This window comes from Triticum aestivum, chromosome 2D, assembly GCF_018294505.1.
Source record: "Triticum aestivum cultivar Chinese Spring chromosome 2D, IWGSC CS RefSeq v2.1, whole genome shotgun sequence".
Classification (NCBI taxonomy): domain Eukaryota; kingdom Viridiplantae; phylum Streptophyta; class Magnoliopsida; order Poales; family Poaceae; genus Triticum; species Triticum aestivum.
Genome location: NC_057799.1, coordinates 206,490,867 through 206,510,206, shown reverse-complemented (window position 1 = coordinate 206,510,206; position 19,340 = coordinate 206,490,867).

The following is a 19,340-nucleotide window of genomic DNA, read 5'->3' as shown; positions in this document are numbered from 1 at the left end:
CTTGCGGTGTCCTTTCCCGGTGACAGTAGGGGCAGCAAGGCACGTATTGTATTGTTGCCATCGAGGATAACAAGATGGGGTTTATATCATATTGCATGAATTTATCCCTCTACATCATGTCATCTTGCTTAAAGCGTTACTCTGTTCTTATGAACTTAATACTCTAGATGCATGCTGGATAGCGGTCGATGTGTTGAGTAATAGTAGTAGATGCAGGCAGGAGTTGGTCTACTTGTCTCGGACGTGATGCCTATATACATGATCATACCTAGATATTCTCATAACTATGCTCAATTCTGTCAATTGCTCAACAATAATTTGTTCACCCACCGTAAGATACTTACGCTCTTGAGAGAAGCCACTAGTGAAACCTATGGCCCCCGGGTCTATTTTCCATCATATTAATCTCCCGTCAACAAGCTATTTCTTTTGCCATTTTTATTTTGCTTTCTTTACTTTGCGTCTTTATCACAAAAATACCAAAAATATTATCCTATCATATCTATCAGATCTCACTCTTGTAAGTGACCGTGTAGGGATTGACAACCCCTTATCGCGTTGGTTGCGAGGATTTATTTGTTTGTGTAGGTTCGAGGGACTTGCGTGTAGCCTCCTACTAGATTGATACCTTGGTTCTCAAAAACCAAGGGAAATACTTACGCTACTTTGCTGCATCACCCTTTCCTCTTCAACGGAAAACCAACGCAGTGCTCAAGAGGTAGCAAGAAGGATTTCTGGCGCCGTTGCCGGGGAGGTCTACGCAAAAGTCAACATACCAAGTACCCATCGCAAACCCTTATCTCCCGCATTACATTAGTTGCCATTTGCCTCTCGTTTTCCTCTCCCCCACTTCACCCTTGCCGTTTTATTCGCCCTCTCTTTTCCGTTTGCCTCTTTTCGCTCGTCTTTCTTTCGCCATGTCTGAATCTGGGGAGGTCATCGCTAATGAAGGCAATAATAACAACTTGGGAAATTTTGAGGCTTTCGATGATCCTCTTGAGGAACCTACTATCTTGCACACCAAAAAGTTTCGAGTCGGTAGTGGCAATATTATTGGAAAGGAGTTATTCAAGATTTCTTTACTTGTGCCGGCGCTTTTCCCATTATGGGTGTCTCTATTCTTCATAAAACTAGTAGCCTTGCGGATGCAATATCTTTGCTTGTAGGTGAACTTGAAAGGCAATTTCTTCATATGCATCCTTGCATACAAAAATTTTCCTAGAATTTTCTAATATTGAGCATTCTTCTGTTAATTGTGTCGCCACTATCTTTTTGGCTGAGTTTAGATTCATAATGAAAGAGGCTAGAGAAATCTTTGCGCATTATAGGGTAGATGCTAGTCATCCTCCCATAGAAGCTATCCTTTTTAATCAAGAAGACATGATGCGTTTACAATCTTTGGATCATGTTGCTTATAATGAAAATCTTAGGAAAAAGGTTCCAGCCGATGTTCTAGTTGATAGAATTTCCGAGCTTAATGATGATTTTGCTATTCAGAATAATGGATTAGGTTTTTCTCTTGAACGAAGGCTTGTGACTTTTTGCGAAAAGAATGCTTGTAATGATGAATTGGTTGTGCAATACAAAGGGCCAAGGGAGGAACCCATACCTCCCGAGATTGATCTTGGGGACTTTTGTCCCATTAAATTTAGCCCTTTTGATTATTTTGCTTGCCTTAAAGAAAACTTGCTGCTGAACGTAGAGAATATGAGAAAAGTTTTCATGACTTGCCGTACCATTATTATGGCAATACCTAGATCTATCCTTGCTTTTATGCCTAGCTAGGGGCGTTAAACGATAGCGCTTGTTGGGAGGCAACCCAATTTTATTTTTAGTTTTTTGCTTTTTGCTTCTGTTTAGGAATAAATTTTTGATCTAGCCTCTGGTTAGATGTGTTTTTCTGTTTTAATTAGTGTTTGTGCCAAGTTAAACCTATAGGATCTTCTTGGATGATAGTTATTTGATCTTGCAGAAAATTCCAGAAACTTTCTGTTCACGAAAATAATTGTTAAAAATCACCAGAACGTGATAAAATATTGATTCCAATTGCTGCTGATCAATAAACAAATGTCCTAGGTCGTCCTATTTTGGATGAGTTTTTGGAGTTCCAGAAGTTTGCGTTAGTTACAGATTACTACAGAATGTTCTGTTTTTGACAGATTCTGTTTTTTCGTGTGTTGTTTGCTTATTTTGATGAATCTATGGCTAGTAAAAGAGTTTATAAACCATAGAGAAGTTGGAATACAGTAGGTTTAACACCAATATAAATAAAGAATGTGTTCATTACAGTACCTTGAAGTGGTCTTTTGTTTTCTTTCGCTAATGGAGCTCACGAGATTTTCTGCTAAGTTTTGTGTTGTGAAGTTTTCAAGTTTTGGGTAAAAGATTTGATGGATTATGGAACAAGGAGTGGCAAGAGCCTAAGCTTGGGGATGCCCATGTCACCCCCAAGATAATATAAGGACACCATAAAGCCAAAGCTTGGGGATGCCCCGGAAGGCATCCCCTCTTTCGTCTACTTTCATCGGTAACTTTACTTGGAGCTATATTTTTATTCACCACATGATATGTGTTTTGCTTGGAGCGTCTTGTATGATTTGAGTCTTTGTTAGTTAGTTTACCACAATCATCCTTGCTGTACACACCTTTTGAGATACACACACATGATTCAGAAATTATTAGAATACTCTATGTGCTTCACTTATATCTTTTGAGCTATATAGTTTTGCTCTAGTGCTTCACTTATATCTTTTAGAGCACGGTGGTCGATTTGTTTTATAGAAACTATTGATCTCTCATGCTTCACTTATATTATTTTCAGAGCCTTAAAATAGCATGGCAATTTGCTTTAATTAATATCGTGAGAAATTTGATGCTTGATAATTGTTTTGAGATATAAAGGTGGTAATATCATAGTTGTGCTAGTTGAGTAATTGTGGAATTGAAAAATACATGTGTTGGAGTTTGTGATTCCCGTAGCATGCACGTATGGTGGACCATTATGTAACGAAGTCGGAGCATGAAGTATTTGTTGATTGTCTTCCTTTGTGTGGCGGTCGGGATCGCGCGATGGTTAACTCCTACCAACCCTTCCCCTAGGAGCATGCGTAGTAGTACTTTGCTTCGAGGGCTAATAAATTTTTGCAATTAGTATATGAGTTCTTTATGACTAATGTGAGTTCATGGATTATACGCACACTTACCTTTCCGCAATTTTCTAGCCTCTTCGGTACCGCGCATTGCCCTTTCTCACCTTGAGAGTTGGTGCAAACTTCGCCGGTGCATCCAAACCCCGTGATATGATACGCTCTATCACACATAAATCTCCTTATATCTTCCTCAAAACAGCCACCATACCTACCTATAATGGCATTTCCATAGCCATTCCGAGATATATTGCCATGCAACTTTCCACCGTTCCGTTTATCATGACATACTCCATCATTGTCATATTGCTTTGCATGATCATGTAGTTGACATTATATTTGTGGCAAAGCCACCGTTCATAATTCTTTCATACATGTTGCTCTTGATTCATTGCATATCCCGGTACACCGCCGGAGGCATTCATATAGAGTCATACTTTGTTCTAAGTATTGAGTTGTAATCCATGAGTTGTAAGTAAATAAAAATGTGATTATCATCATTATTAGAGCATTGTCCCAAGTGAGGAAAGGATGATGGAGACTACGATTCCCCCACAAGTCGGGATGAGACTCCGGACTAAAAAAAAGAGACCATAAAAAAAAAGAGAAAGTGCCCAAATAAAAAAAAGGAAAGAAAAAATGAGAGAAAAAGAGAGAAGGGACAATGTTACTATCCTTTTACCACACTTGTGCTTCAAAGTAGCACTGTGATCTTCATAATAGAGAGTCTCTCAATTTGTCACTTTCATATACTAGTGGGAAATTTCATTATAGAACTTGGCTTGTATATTCCAATGATGGGCTTCCTCAAATGCCCGGGGTCTTCGTGATCAAGCAAGTTGGATGCACACCCACTTAGTTTCTGTTTGAGCTTTCATACACTTATAGCTCTAGTGCATCCGTTGCATGTCAATCCCTACTCCTCGCATTAACATCAATTGATGGGCATCTCCATAGCCCGTTGATTAGCCTCGTTGATGTGAGACTTTCTCCTTTTTGTCTTCCCACATAACCCCTACCATTATACCTTATTCCACCATAGTGCTATATCCATGGCTTGTGCTCATGTATTGCATAAAGGTTGAAAAGGCTGAAGCGCGTTAAAAGTATGAACCAATTGCTTGGCTAAAACCGGGGTCGTACATGATATGAATATTTTGTGTGGGGAAGATGGTGTTGGGGAACGTAGTAATTTCAAAAAAATTCCTATGCACACGCAAGATCATGGTGATGCATAGCAACGAGAGGGGAGAGTGTTGTCCACGTACCCTCGTAGACCGACAGCGGAAGCATTATCACAACGCGGTTGATGTAGTCGTACGTCTTCACGATCCGACCGATCAAGTACCGAATGCACGGCACCTCCGAGTTCAGCACACGTTCAGCTCGATGACGTCCCTCGAACTCCGATCCAGCCGAGTGTTGAGGGAGAGTTTCGTCAGCACGACGGCGTGGTGACGATGATGATGTTCCACCGACGCAGGGCTTCGCCTAAGCTCCGCAACGGTATTATCGAGGTGTAATATGGTGGAGGGGGGCACCGCACACGGCTAAAATATCGTATATCAAGTGTGTCTAGAGGTGCCCCCTGCCCCCGTATACAAAGGAGCAAGGGGGAGGCCGGCTGCCTTTGGGCGCGCCAAGGAGAGGGGGGGAGTCCTCCTCCTAGTAGGAGTAGGACTCCCCTTTCCTAGTCCAACTAGGAAGAGAGGGGGGGAAGGAAAGAGAGGGAGAGGGAGAAGGAAAGAGGGGCTGCGCCCCCCTCCCCTAGTCCAATTCGGACTCCTCATGGGAGGGGGCGCGCCACCTCCTGGCTGCTGCCCTCTCTCTCCCCTCAAGGCCCACTAAGGCCCAATACTTCCCCGAGGGGTTCCGGTAACCCCTCCGGCACTCCGGTTTTATCCGAAACTTCTCCGAAACACTTCCGGTGTCCGAATTGAAGGAAATATGCCCTAGAGGCAATAATAAAGTATTATTTATTTCCTTGTATCATGATAAATGTTTATTATTCATGCTAGAATTGTATTAAACGGAAACATAATACATGTGTGAATATATAGACAAACAGAGTGTCACTAGTATGCCTCTACTTGACTAGCTCGTTAATCAAAGATGGTTATGTTTCCTAGCCATAGACATAAGTTGTCATTTGATTAACGAGATCACCTCATTAGGAGAATGACGTGATTGACTTGACCCATTCCGTTAGCTTAGCACTCGATCGTTTAGTATGTTGCTATTGCTTTCTTCATGACTTATACATGTTCCTATGACTATGAGATTATGCAACTCCCGTTTACCGGAGGAACACTTTGTGTGCTACCAAACGTCACAACGTAAATGGGTGATTATAAAGGTGCTCTACAGGTGTCTCCAAAGGTACTTGTTGGGTTGGCGTATTTCGAGATTAGGATTTGTCACTCCAATTGTCGGAGAGGTATCTCTGGGCCCACTCGGTAATGCACATCACTATCAGCCTTGCAAGCATTGTGACTAATGAGTTAGTTGCGGGATTATGTGTTACGGAACGAGTAAAGAGACTTGCCGGTAACGAGATTGAACTAGGTATCGAGATACCGACGATCAAATCTCGGGCAAGTAACATACCGGTGACAAAGGGAACAACGTATGTTGTTACGCGGTCTGACCGATAAAGATCTTCGTAGAATATGTGGGAGCCAATATGGGCATCCAGGTCCCGCTATTCGTTATTGACCGGAGACGTGTCTCGGTCATGTCTACATAGTTCTCGAACCCATAGGGTCCGCACGCTTAACGTTACGATGACAGTTTTATTGAGTTTTGATGTACCGAAGGAGTTTGGAGTCCCGGATGAGATCGGGGATATGACGAGGAGTCTCGAAATGGTCGAGACGTAAAGATCGATATATTGGACGACTATATTCGGACTTCGAAAAGGTTCCGAGTGATTCGGGTATTTTTTGGAGTACCGGAGAGTTACGGGAATTCGTATTGGGCCTTAATGGGCCATACGGGAAAGGAGAGAAAGGCCTCAAAAGGTGGCCGCACCCCTCCCCATAGTCTGGTCCGAATTGGACTAGGGAAGGGGGGCGCACCCTTCCTTCTTTCTCCTTCCCCCTTCCCTTCTCCTACTCCCACAAGGAAAGGAGGAGTCCTACTCCCGGTGGGAGTAGGACTCCCCCCTATGGCGCGCCTCTCCCCTTGGCCGGCTGCCTCCCCCTTGCTCCTTTATAAACGGGGGCAGGGGGCACCCCAGAGACACAACAATTGATCCTTGAGATCTCTTAGCCGTGTGCGGTGCCCCCCTCCACCATATTACACCTCGATAATACCGTTGCGGAGCTTAAGCAAAGCCCTGCGTCGGTGGAACATCATCATCGTCACCACACCGTCGTGCTGACAAAACTCTCCCTCAACACTCGGCTGGATCGGAGTTCGAGGGACGTCATCGAGCTGAGCGTGTGTAGAACTCGGAGGTGCCGTACGTTCGGTACTTGATCGGTCGGATCGTGAAGAAGTACGACTACATCAACCGCGTTGTGATAACGCTTCCGCTGTCGGTCTACGAGGGTACGTGGACAACACTCTCCCCTCTCGTTGCTATGCATCACCATGATCTTGCGTGTGCGTAGGAATTTTTTTGAAATTACTACGTTCCCCAACACGAATATAGTCGTCCAATATATCAATCTTTATGTCTCGGCCATTTTGAGACTCCTCGTCATGTCCGTGATCACATCCGGGACTCCGAACAATCTTCGGTACATCAAAACATATAAACTCATAATATAACTGTCATCGTAACTTTAAGCGTGCGACCCTACGGGTTCGAGAACCATGTAGACATGACCGAGACACCTCTCCGGTCAATAACCAATAGCGGAACCTGGATGCTCATATTGGTTCCCACATATTCTACGAAGATCTTTATCGGTCAGACCGCATAACAACATACGTTGTTCCCTTTGTCATCGGTATGTTACTTGCCCGAGATTCGATCGTCGGTATCTCGATACCTAGTTCAATCTCGTTACCGGAAAGTCTCTTTACTCGTTCCGTAATACATCATCCCGCAACTAACTCATTAGTCACAATGCTTGCAAGGCTTATAGTGATGTGCATTACTGAGTGGGCCCAGAGATACCTCTCCGACAATCGGAGTGACAAATCCTAATCTCGAAATACGCCAACCCAACAAGTACCTTTGGAGACACCTGTAGAGCACCTTTATAATCACCCATTTACGTTGTGACGTTTGGTAGCACACAAAGTGTTCCTCCGGTAAACGGGAGTTGCATAATCTCATAGTCATAGAAACATGTATAAGTCATGAAGAAAGCAATAGCAACATACTAAACGATCGGGTGCTAAGCTAACGGAATGGGTCAAGTCAATCACATCATTCTCCTAATGAGGTGATCCCGTTAATCAAATGACAACTCATGTCTATGGCTAGGAAACATAACCATCTTTGATTAACGAGCTAGTCAAGTAGAGGCATACTAGTGACACACTATTTGTCTATGTATTCACACATGTATTATGTTTCCGGTTAATACAATTCTAGCATGAATAATAAAAATTTATCATGATATAAGGAAATAAATAATACTTTATTATTGCCTCTAGGGCATATTTCCTTCAGTCTCCCACTTGCACTAGAGTCAATAATCTAGATTACACAGTAATGATTCTTACACCCATGGAGTCTTGGTGCTGATCATGTTTTGCTCGTGGAAGAGGCTTAGTCAACGGGTCTGCAACATTCAGATCCGTATGTATCTTGCAAATTTCTATGTCTCCCACCTGGACTAAATCCCGGATGGAATTGAAGCGTCTTTTGATGTGCTTGGTTCTCTTGTGAAATCTGGATTCCTTTGCTAAGGCAATTGCACCAGTATTGTCACAAAAGATTTTCACTAGTATCGAGATTCATTAAAAATAGACCACTCTTTAAGGGTGCATGACCATAAAAGATATTATTCATATAAATAGAACAACCATTATTCTCTGATTTAAATGAATAACCGTCTCGCATTAAACAAGATCCAGATATAATGTTCATGCTCAACGCTGTCACCAAATAACAATTATTTAGGTCTAAAACTAATCCCGAAGGTAGATGTAGAGGTAGCGTGCCGACGGCGATCACATCGACTTTGGAACCATTTCCCACGCGCATCGTCACCACATCCTTAGCCAATCTTTGCTTAATCCGTAGCCCCTGTTTCGAGTTGCAAATATTAGCAACAGAACCAATATCAAATACCCAGGTGCTACTGCGAGTATTAGTAAGGTACACATCAATAAGATGTATATCACATATACCTTTGTTAACCTTGCCATCCTTCTTATCCGCCAAATACTTGGGGCAGTTCCGCTTCCAGTGACGAGTCTGCTTACAGTAGAAGCACTCAGTTTCAGGCTTAGGTCCAGACTTGGATTTCTTCTCCTGAACAACAACTTGCTTGGTGTTCTTGAAGTTCCCTTTCTTCTTCCCTTTGCCCTTTTTCTTGAAACTAGTGGTTTTACTGACCATCAACACTTGATGCTCCTTTTTGATTTCTACCTCCGCTGCCTTTAGCATTGCGAAGAGCTCGGGAATTGTCTTATCCATCCCTTGCATGTTATAGTTCATCACGAAGCTCTTGTAGCTTGGTGGCAGTGATTGAAGAATTCTGTCAATGACGCAATCATCCGGAAGTTGAACTCCCAGTTGAATCAAGTGATTATTATACCCAGACATTCTGAGTATATGCTCACTGACAGAACTATTCTCTTCCATCTTGCAGCTATAGAACTTATTGGAGACTTCATATCTCTCAATCCGGGCATTTGCTTGAAATATTAACTTCAACTCCTGAAACATCTCATATGCTCCATGACGTTCAAAATGTCGTTGAAGACCCGGTTCTAAGCCGTAAAGCATGGCACACTGAACTATTGAGTAGTCATCAGCTTTGCTCTGCCAGACGTTCATAACTTCTGGCGTAGCTCTGCAGGAGGCCTGGCACCTAGCGGTGCTTCCAGGACGTAATTCTTTTGTGCAGCAATGAGGATAATCCTCAAGTTATGGACCCAGTCCGTGTAATTGCTACCATCATCTTTCAACTTAGCTTTCTCAAGGAACGCATTAAAATTCAATGGAACAATAGCACGGGCCATTTATCTACAATTAACATAGACAAGCAAGATACTATCAGGTACTAAGTTCATGATAAATTTAAGTTCAATTAATCATATTACTTAAGAACTCCCACTTAGATAGATATCCCTCTAATCATCTAAGTGATTACGTGATCCAAATCAACTAAACCATGTCCGATCATCACGTGAGATGGAGTAGTTTCAATGGTGAACATCACTATGTTGATCATATCTACTATATGATTCACGCTCGACCTTTCGGTCTCTGTGTTCCGACGCCATATCTGCATATGCTAGGCTCGTCAAGTTTAACCTAAGTATTCCGCGTGTGCAACTGTTTTGCACCCGTTGTATTTGCACGTAGAGCCTATCACACCCGATCATCACGTGGTGTCTCAGCACGAAGAACTTTCGCAACGGTGCATACTCAGGGAGAACACTTTTGTCTTGAAGTTTTAGGGAGAGATCATCTTATAATGCTACCGTCAATCAAAGCAAGATAAGATGCATAAAGGATTAACATCACATGCAATCAATATAAGTGATATGATATGGCCATCATCATCTTGTGCTTGTGATCTCCATCTCTGAAGCACCGTGCTTGTGATCTCCATCTCCGAAGCACCGTCATGATCACCATTGTCACCGGCGCGACACCTTGATCTCCATCGTAGTATCGTTGTCGTCTTGCCAACTAATTGCTTTTACGACTATCGCTACTGCTTAGTGATAAAGTAAAACTATTACATGGTGATTGCATCTCATACAATAAAGCTACAACCATATGGCTCCTGCCAGTTGCCGATAACTCGGTTACAAAACATGATCATCTCATACAACAAATTATATCACATCATGTCTTGACCATATCACATCACAACATGCCCTGCAAAAACAAGTTAGACGTCTCTACTTTGTTGTTGCAAGTTTTATGTGGCTGCTACGGGCTTAGCAAGAACCGTTCTTACCTATGCATCAAAACCACAACGATAGTTTGTCAAGTTGGTGCTGTTTTAACCTTCGCAAGGACCGGGCGTAGCCACACTCGGTTCAACTAAAGTGAGAGAGACAGACACCTGCCAGTCACCTTTAAGCAACGAGTGCTCCGAACGGTGAAACCAGTATCGCGTAAGCGTACGCGTAATGTCGGTCCGGGCCGCTTCATCTCACAATACCGCTGAACCAAAGTATGACATGCTGGTAAGCAGTATGACTTATATCGCCCACAACTCACTTGTGTTCTACTCGTGCATAGCATCAACGCATAAAACCAGGCTCGGATGCCACTGTTGGGGAACGTAGTAATTTCAAAAAAATTCCTACGCACACGCAAGATCATGGTGATGCATAGCAACGAGAGGGGAGAGTGTTGTCCACGTACCCTCGTAGACCGACAGCGGAAGCGTTATCACAACGCGGTTGATGTAGTCGTACGTCTTCACGATCCGACCGATCAAGTACCGAACGTACGGCACCTCGAAGTTCTACACACGTTCAGCTCAATGACGTCCCTCGAACTCCGATCCAGCCGAGTGTTGAGGGAGAGTTTCGTCAGCACGACGGCGTGGTGACGATGATGATGTTCCACCGACGCAGGGCTTCGCCTAAGCTCCGCAACGGTATTATCGAGGTGTAATATGGTGGAGGGGGGCACCGCACACGGCTAAAATATCGTATATCAAGTGTGTATAGAGGTGCCCCCTGCCCCCGTATATAAAGGAGCAAGGGGGAGGCCGGCTGCCCTAGGCCCGCCAAGGAGAGAGGGGGAGTCCTCCTCCTAGTAGGAGTAGGACTCCCCTTTCCTAGTCCTACTAGGAAAAGAAGGGGGGAAGGAAAGAGAGGGAGAGGGAGAGGGAAAGGGGGCTGCGCCCCCCTCTCCTAGTCCAACTAGGACTCCTCCTGGGAGGGGGTGCGCCACCTCCTGGCTGCTGCCCTCTCTCTCCCCTCAAGGCCCACTAAGGCCCAATACTTCCCCGGGGGGTTCCGGTAACCCTCCAGCACTCCGGTTTAATCCGAAACTTCTCCGGAACACTTCCGGTGTACGAATATAGTCGTCCAATATATCAATCTTTATGTCTCGACCATTTCGAGACTCCTCGTCATGTCCGTGATCACATCCGGGACTCCGAACAACCTTCGGCACATCAAAACATATAAACTCATAATATAACTGTCATCGTAACTTTAAGCGTGCGGACCCTTTGGGTTCGAGAACTATGTAGACATGACCGAGACACCTCTCCGGTCAATAACCAATAGCGGGACCTGGATGCCCATATTGGCTCCCACATATTCTACGAAGATCTTTATCGGTCAGACCGCATAACAACATACGTTGTTCCCTTTGTCATCGGTATGTTACTTGCCCGAGATTCGATCGTCGGTATCTCGATACCTAGTTCAATCTCGTTACCGGCAAGTCTCTTTACTCGTTCCGTAATACATCATCCCACAACTAACTCATTAGTCACAATGCTTGCAAGGCTTATAGTGATGTGCATTACCGAGTGGGCCTAGAGATACCTCTCCGACAATCGGAGTGACAAATCCTAATCTCGAAATACGCCAACCCAACAGGTACCTTTGGAGACACCTGTAGAGCACCTTTATAATCACCCATTTATGTTGTGACGTTTGGTAGCACACAAAGTGTTCCTCCGGTAAACGGGAGTTGCATAATCTCATAGTCATAGGAACATGTATAAGTCATGAAGAAAGCAATAGCAACATACTAAACGATCGGGTGCTAAGCTAACGTAATGGGTCATGTCAATCGCGTCATTCTCCTAATGAGGTGATCCCGTTAATTAAATGACAACTCATGTCTATGGCTAGGAAACATAACCATCTTTGATTAACGAGCTAGTCAAGTAGAGGCATACTAGTGACACTCTGTCTATGTATTCACACATGTATTATGTTTCCGGTTAATACAATTCTAGCATGAATAATAAACATTTATCATGATATAAGGAAATATATAATACTTTATTATTGCCTCTAGGGCATATTTCCTTCAGCATGCACCCAGCAAACCCTGCGTGCATGCGTCGATCGAGCCTGCATGCGCCGATGCCACGATCCCACGATGCACCGCCGAGCCTGCATGCGCCGACTGAGCCTGCATGCGCCGATGCGTCCGCCACGATGAACTGACCGAGCAACTTTTTGCACGCCAGCCGCCACGGATGCAGCGACGGTCACTGCCGCTGGTTCCTCTCTTCTAGCTAGGTGGCTACATATTTGTGGCTTGTGTAAAAAAAGAGCCACTCCCTTGCTTCGTTGTACTCATTCATCCCTACTAACAAAGCTTGCTTGCATGCACTAGGTGGTTACTAACAAGGGAACCCTACTAACAAGCCGAGCTCTCTAAGAAAATAATCAACAAATATGTAGACCCAATATGTAGATAGGGCCAACAAGCCCATAGCATGATCACATAGCTCAAACTAGGAAGAACTTAATAATAGAATAGATAGAAAACTTAATAATAGAATTTAAGAAAAGGGCCAACAAGCCCAAAGCAACTCCAACATAGTTCAATTACAACTTAACATAACATAGACTAAAAAAAGATAGAGGGTTTAGAACCCTAGCCGCCGCCTTCTCCACCTCGCTCCTCCTCCGGGCGCCCTTTTCACTGCTCCTCCGGGGCGTTGTCGATGGGGTACGGAAGAGTGTGCATGCGCGTCGCGGTGGGGAAGATGTTGTTGTACTCCGTGAACCTGTTGTGGGTGGTGAAAGCGATGAACTCGGAGCCACACCAAAACACCCGGCCGAGGAGGTAGAAGGCGTCGAATGTGTTGGTGAAGTGGGCAAGGAGAGCAACCACCACCCGGTTTTGGATGACCTCCTCGACGCGGAACATCGTTGGAGATCCCCTCGGGAGGTGGTGGTAGCCGGACGCGAGGAAGAACTCGGTGAAGTTCCTTGCGGTCCTCAGCCTTGATATCGCCCACACACGTAGTGTGCGATCAACGTACACGCCGGTAGGGTAGAGCCTCTCCGCATGGTGGGTGGGAAGCGGTAGGTTGGTCCGGTGTACTGCATGGCTGAGGGATGTGCAGAAGACGGAGAAGGGGTCGAAGAGCAAGAAGGGCAGATGGATGAGGGATGGCAGAGGCAGAGGGTGGCTTAAATAGCCGTAGTGCTACGTGTTATTTGGCCGTGGCAATAACGGGGTCAAATGTGAAGTTAGTAGCCCGTTTTCAAACCCACCGCAGCATCGGGAGTGTACATGAGTGGGAAAAGGTGGTTTGGAAAAAAGAAGAAAAACAAGCTAATTGCCCGCATGGGAATCCATGGCCAAACCCTATATTATATGAACAAAAGGAGAATTTTTGAAGAGCTTGTGGCCATTTTGAATGATAAAAATAATTTGGCCCTTAAAATTTTGGTCATTTTGCATGATAAAAAGAGATAGAGGGCTTGTGGCCATTATACAAATGCAAAATGACCCATTTTTTGATAGTTTGTGGCCATTTTACATGATAAAAATAAATTTAGCCCTTATAAATTTGGTCATTTTACATTTGTATAGAACAAAAAGAATGATGCAAAAACAGAGCAAACGATGCAAAAAACGATGCAAAAATACAGAGCCAGCACGTTCACAAAAAACAGAGCAAACAATGCAAAAAAACGACGCAATTCGACGGCCCAACCAGAGCTTGGTTTCCTTTTGGGCCCAATAACAATGTTTTTTTTCACGGAGTCAGTGGTGGGCGAGCAGCCGAGCACAACCAATTGGATCGCCTCTTGCGGATCGCCCCACGATCCAACGATGCGGAGCCGTCCTTGTGATCCAACAGCGCGGAGCCTGCACACAGCCAGCCCACCTAGTTCCTTCTAGAAGGCCAGATCTGAGGGCTGTTGCTTGGCGCGAGGGTATGATCGGACGGCTGATGTTGGGAGCTAGGGTTAGGTAAAACCACACGGGGTTTAGAGGGGTTTTAAGCTAGTCAACGGGGTTTCAAAGGCTTTGACTGAGCATAACTAATTTAAAAAAATCAAAAAAATATGAAACCTTCGCCGTTCGTCGTTTTATAAGACAAACTAACGAGGAAAAATACTAAACTTGGTCTATGGTCATTTCCATGAAAAAAAACCTAGCTGGCACGATCGAGGCCAAATGAGCACCATTAATTTAAAAAAAATAAAAAAATATAAAACCTGCTCACAATGTTGTCTTATGTGACATGTTACCAACCAAAAATCAAAAACTTGCTCTATGGTCATTTTCATGAGAAAACCTTCACACATATGAGCTATGATGTACATGATTTCATAGAGTTCAAGGAGAGGAGGTGGTGTTACCTTCTGTTTTTGAAAATTTAAAAAAATCCAAAAAATTACTAAAGCTTTATTTTAAAGTGAATAAGAAGGATCTGAAGTTAGTTTTCCATTTCATATTTCAAAACGTGTTTTTAATAGTTTTTATATTAAAGCATATGTTTTCAAAAGAAAATGTAAAAATATGAAGATTAATTCAAAAATAATAAACTTGGCCTATAGTTTTATATTAATGTTGTCTTATGTGACATGTTACCAACCAAAAATCATAAACTTGTCCTATGGTCATTTTCATGAGAAAACCTTCACACATATGCTATCACCTACAAGATTTCATAGAGTTCAAATTTCTTTGACCTCCTCTAAATCACCTCAAATTTTGCACACATGATCTCCTACACAAACATAGATAGTTGATAATACATCTTCATTAAAATGTTGTTTTTTGCTCTGTTATTGGAATATTTGATAAAAGGGAACCCTTGATAAAATGATGGATTGCAGCATATTTGCAGCATATGTGTGATCATTGCAGCACCTGAACTTTAAATTTTGCACACTGAAACAAATCATAGCAGATAAATTTAAAAACACAAAAATACCCAACATAGATAACCACATGCATATGAAATTCATCCAACCACCAAAAGGTAACCCACATCCTGTTCACCCACATAGTTCAGCAAACAACCTAAAGTACTTAAAACACATCATAACATCATAACATCAGGGAAGGGGGGAGACAGGACTTTGGCTAGGGCAGCATGCTGCCCCATGATCTTGTAGTCCTCGCCGTGGATGGCCACATCTTCTGCATGAGCTAGAAGGTGAACGAAGCGGCCGGACTTTGGCTTTGGCTTGGTGGTGTAGTAGGGGCAGCACCAAGTTTTGGTCTTGCTCTTGTAGTAGTAATCCACGCCCTTGATCCTGATCTTCTCCTCTTCCGTCTCTTTGAAGGAGGCGAAGTTGCCGCGGTCCACATCCACATCTTCCCCAGAGACATACTGCACACACGAATGAATTACATTAGTACATTATAGATTCATGGGAATACACCATGTCAAACGAACTAAATGAACAATCTAAATTTCAAGTAGGCTTACCTCATACTCTTCGTCGTCACCATACGCTGGATTGTACGGGTCATCGAAAGTATAATCTATTTTCCTCCTCTTCCCCCTACCATCATCCTCCTGAATATACAATTACATCCATCACTACTAAATACATAAGCCAATTGAAAATTTGGATATGCACAGATGACACATTGATCATAGGGCTAATATACTATGATCCTATTTGCATTTTCCATTGTCATGCACACACATTGAACAAAAGAGATAATATAACTACATATTGAAATTTAGATATGCACACTTGATCATAGGGCTAATATACTATGATCCTATTTGCATTTTCCATTGTCATGCACACACATTGAACTACAAAGCTAATATACTACATATTGTGGACATATTGTGAACAATAGAGCTAATATAACTTGAAGCAAATAACTTGAGTAGCATTAAAAAAATCCAATCTGTGAGCACTATAAAAAAATCTACTAAGCATCATAGCATTAAAAACCCCAATCTGTTCACAACATCTAGCATTTTTGCAACGAATTTATCCAAATCTAAAAACAAATCTGAAAACCCCAATCATTGCAGCACCTAAAATCATAGTTCACAACATCTAGCTAGCATTTTTGCAACCAATTTATCCAACAAACCCTAGTCCAAAAACCCCCATCCCCCCAACCCATACAAAAAACCCCGGCCCATCCGTCAAACCAACTACTCTAACCATCTGAACTACTGTATGAGTAACAATCGAACTAACTCTACAAGCTAAGCAAGTGCAAATGGGTGCCCAGTGCAAATACCTGCTCCTCCACGGCAGGCGGCGCAACGGGGGCATCGGGATGGACTGCGCCGCTCGACGCCGTCACCTTCTGCAGCGATGAGGCGGAGCCCGCCACATCCGCAGCGGTTGCGAGTTTCCCCGCACCGCCGTGGACGCCGCCGACATCCGCGGTCACCGCGCCCTGACCCTGCAGCTCCACCACATCTCCGGCCGCTGTGCCGGCATCACCACGAGCGACGGCCATCTGACAGATGGAGGCGATGAAGGTGAGGAAGAGGATGCGGTGGGGGAGAGCGAGACGGTGCGGTGGAGGTAGTGGAGGAGAGCGAGACGACGACGGCGTGCAGAGGAAGACGATGCGGCAGCGAGTGGATTTGGGGGGAAATGGTAGGGGTGATGGAGGTGGTTGCCCTCTTTATATGATGGGACGTTTCGGGCATGTCCATGGACACGTGCTACCCCACGACCGTGGTCTTGCATGCGCCCACGTATACGCGGCCCCACTCGTCAGCTAACGGTCAAAGGCATTTACCCGACGACAACGTCCGTTATAACCAGTTATGAGGGTTTCGGGCAAGGGAGTGGGGAAAAGTGAGCAAAAGTTAACAGAGTGGGGATGAATGAGTAGAGCTAAGGAACCAGGGGCACAGAAATAAAAATCCCTAAAAAATATGCAACTTACCTCAATTCATGCATGGTTCCAGATATAATCTCCTTGGTTGCAAAAAATAGTTAGACATGCATAAAATATAGCATGTTCAAAGATTGATGCCCCCTTTTAGATCTGATTTACAAATGCCATTATCTCGGATTCAAATAGATGAATGCACTTCCTATAAATTTGAATCTTCGTAACCCCCTTTATGTTGAATTCAACATGTATTCTATTTCGTAGCTAGCAATTTGGAATGTATCCATGTAAGTGACAAATGTATAAAGTGCTTCACACTAACAACATGGAGTGCACTAATTAATGTTTATATATGAATTGCAAAAGCAATGCATTGTCTGGATTTCAAACCACTCTCTCACTCTATGGATCGATAATATGAAATAAACACATGCACATGCTAGAATTCAATAGAGTATGGGTGTCCAATAGACCGATGTTCATTCATACACAAATTGCAAAATTCATGATCTCATCCAAAAATAATAATGCCATTTATATTTTAATTTAATGCGTAGAACCGCCTTTTACACGTAGATGCACTATGCCTCGGCCCGTTCTCACACGCGCGCTATATCTCTCTCTATCTAACGCATAAGTGCACACACTTTATATACATCAGGATTTCTCTCTCACACATGCTCACAATCTCTCCCGGGGTGTCGGCGTGTCTCACACACACAGTCTCTATATATCGCCCTTTCTCTTTCTGACTACTATGTACCACTCTTTTCACTAATCTCAGTTGGAAAACACTATTTCTCTCACATGCATATATACACACGCACAGTCTCTACTAGCCCTCTATAGGCACATATATGTACCTTCGTGTCTGACTGTTGGAAAACACTATTTATCTTTAGGCATCTCTCGCACACATTGCCCCCCCCACACACACCTCTCTCTTAGTAGTTGGCAGATATGATTCCATCAGATCATTTGGTAGGATATCCCTGACTGTTAGGCTGGATGGTAATACGAGGCAAAGTTTTTCCCAAGTCCGGGCCCTTGCAGTTGAGGAAAAAGCCTACTCCTGGTACTGTACATTTGTGATAGGGGTGTGTACAAAGTACACGTGAATACCAGGCATTGTGTGTGTGTATACTATCGACGAACTAGCCCCCGGGCTTCTATAACATACTCGGGGCCTAGGGTTACAAATCATATATAGTCGGCTTATCATTAGTGGGGATAGAGTCCTCCACGACTCTGGTAGCTTCGTCTTGTATGCCGAGTCCTCCACACGGGTCTTCATATAATGCGTCTCGGTCCAACCTGTGGTGCAGGATGGAACCGACCCATGAGTCCTCACGTTGACCCACCACAACTAGAAATGATGTTCCCACCACATCCCACACGCAATCGGCCACTAAGAAAATAAGCATATACAATAGTACAATGTTATACATGAAAGTTAATTGCATGGTGCATCCAATAATATTTGTTTTGCATTGTGAATGTTTATATTTTCTCCTAAAATATTAGTCACGGGATAGAGAAACGAAGGGCATATATCTCCTTGTCTCCACCGGACACCCCCTCTTTCTACACCACTTTCACGTACGCACACAAACTATCTCTCGGCCCTCTAAAAGTATGCATGCCCCTGACACATTCACGCGTGACGGTCACTGTATTTCAAGCGAAGCACTATACGGTCACTGGACGTCAGAATATGCTCATTACGGTCACCATATACATTCTTGTGGTGATCATACCGTATCTAGCTCACGATACGTCTCCGTATTTTGTTGATGACAGTGACGGACATTGTATTTGATGCGTGGTCCGTATTTTGTTGATGACACTTACGGTCATTGTATTTGAAGCGAAAGCACGATATGGTCACTAGACTTCAGAATAAGCTCATCACAGTCACCATATACATTTTGTGGTGCTAGCCAACCTGTGGTTGGATGGTTAGGAGGACAGTGGTTTCCCCAGCCCACCAGGGTTAAAGTCCTGGTGCTTGCATTTATCCTGGATAAATTTCAGTATTTTCGGGCGATGTGCGTTCAGTGGGAGGAAACATTCCCCTCGACTATGAGGCACCTATGGTGACTTCGTAAAATCTCAAGATCATATGCTGGCTCACTCTCTCGAAGGTGCTCATAGGGGTAGGGTCTGCGTGTGTGTGCTTATAGCGGTGAGTGTTTGCGCGTATATATGAGCGATTGCGTCTGTACCGTGTTAAAAATATACATGTCATGACTATACGGTCACTGGCTCACCCGTAC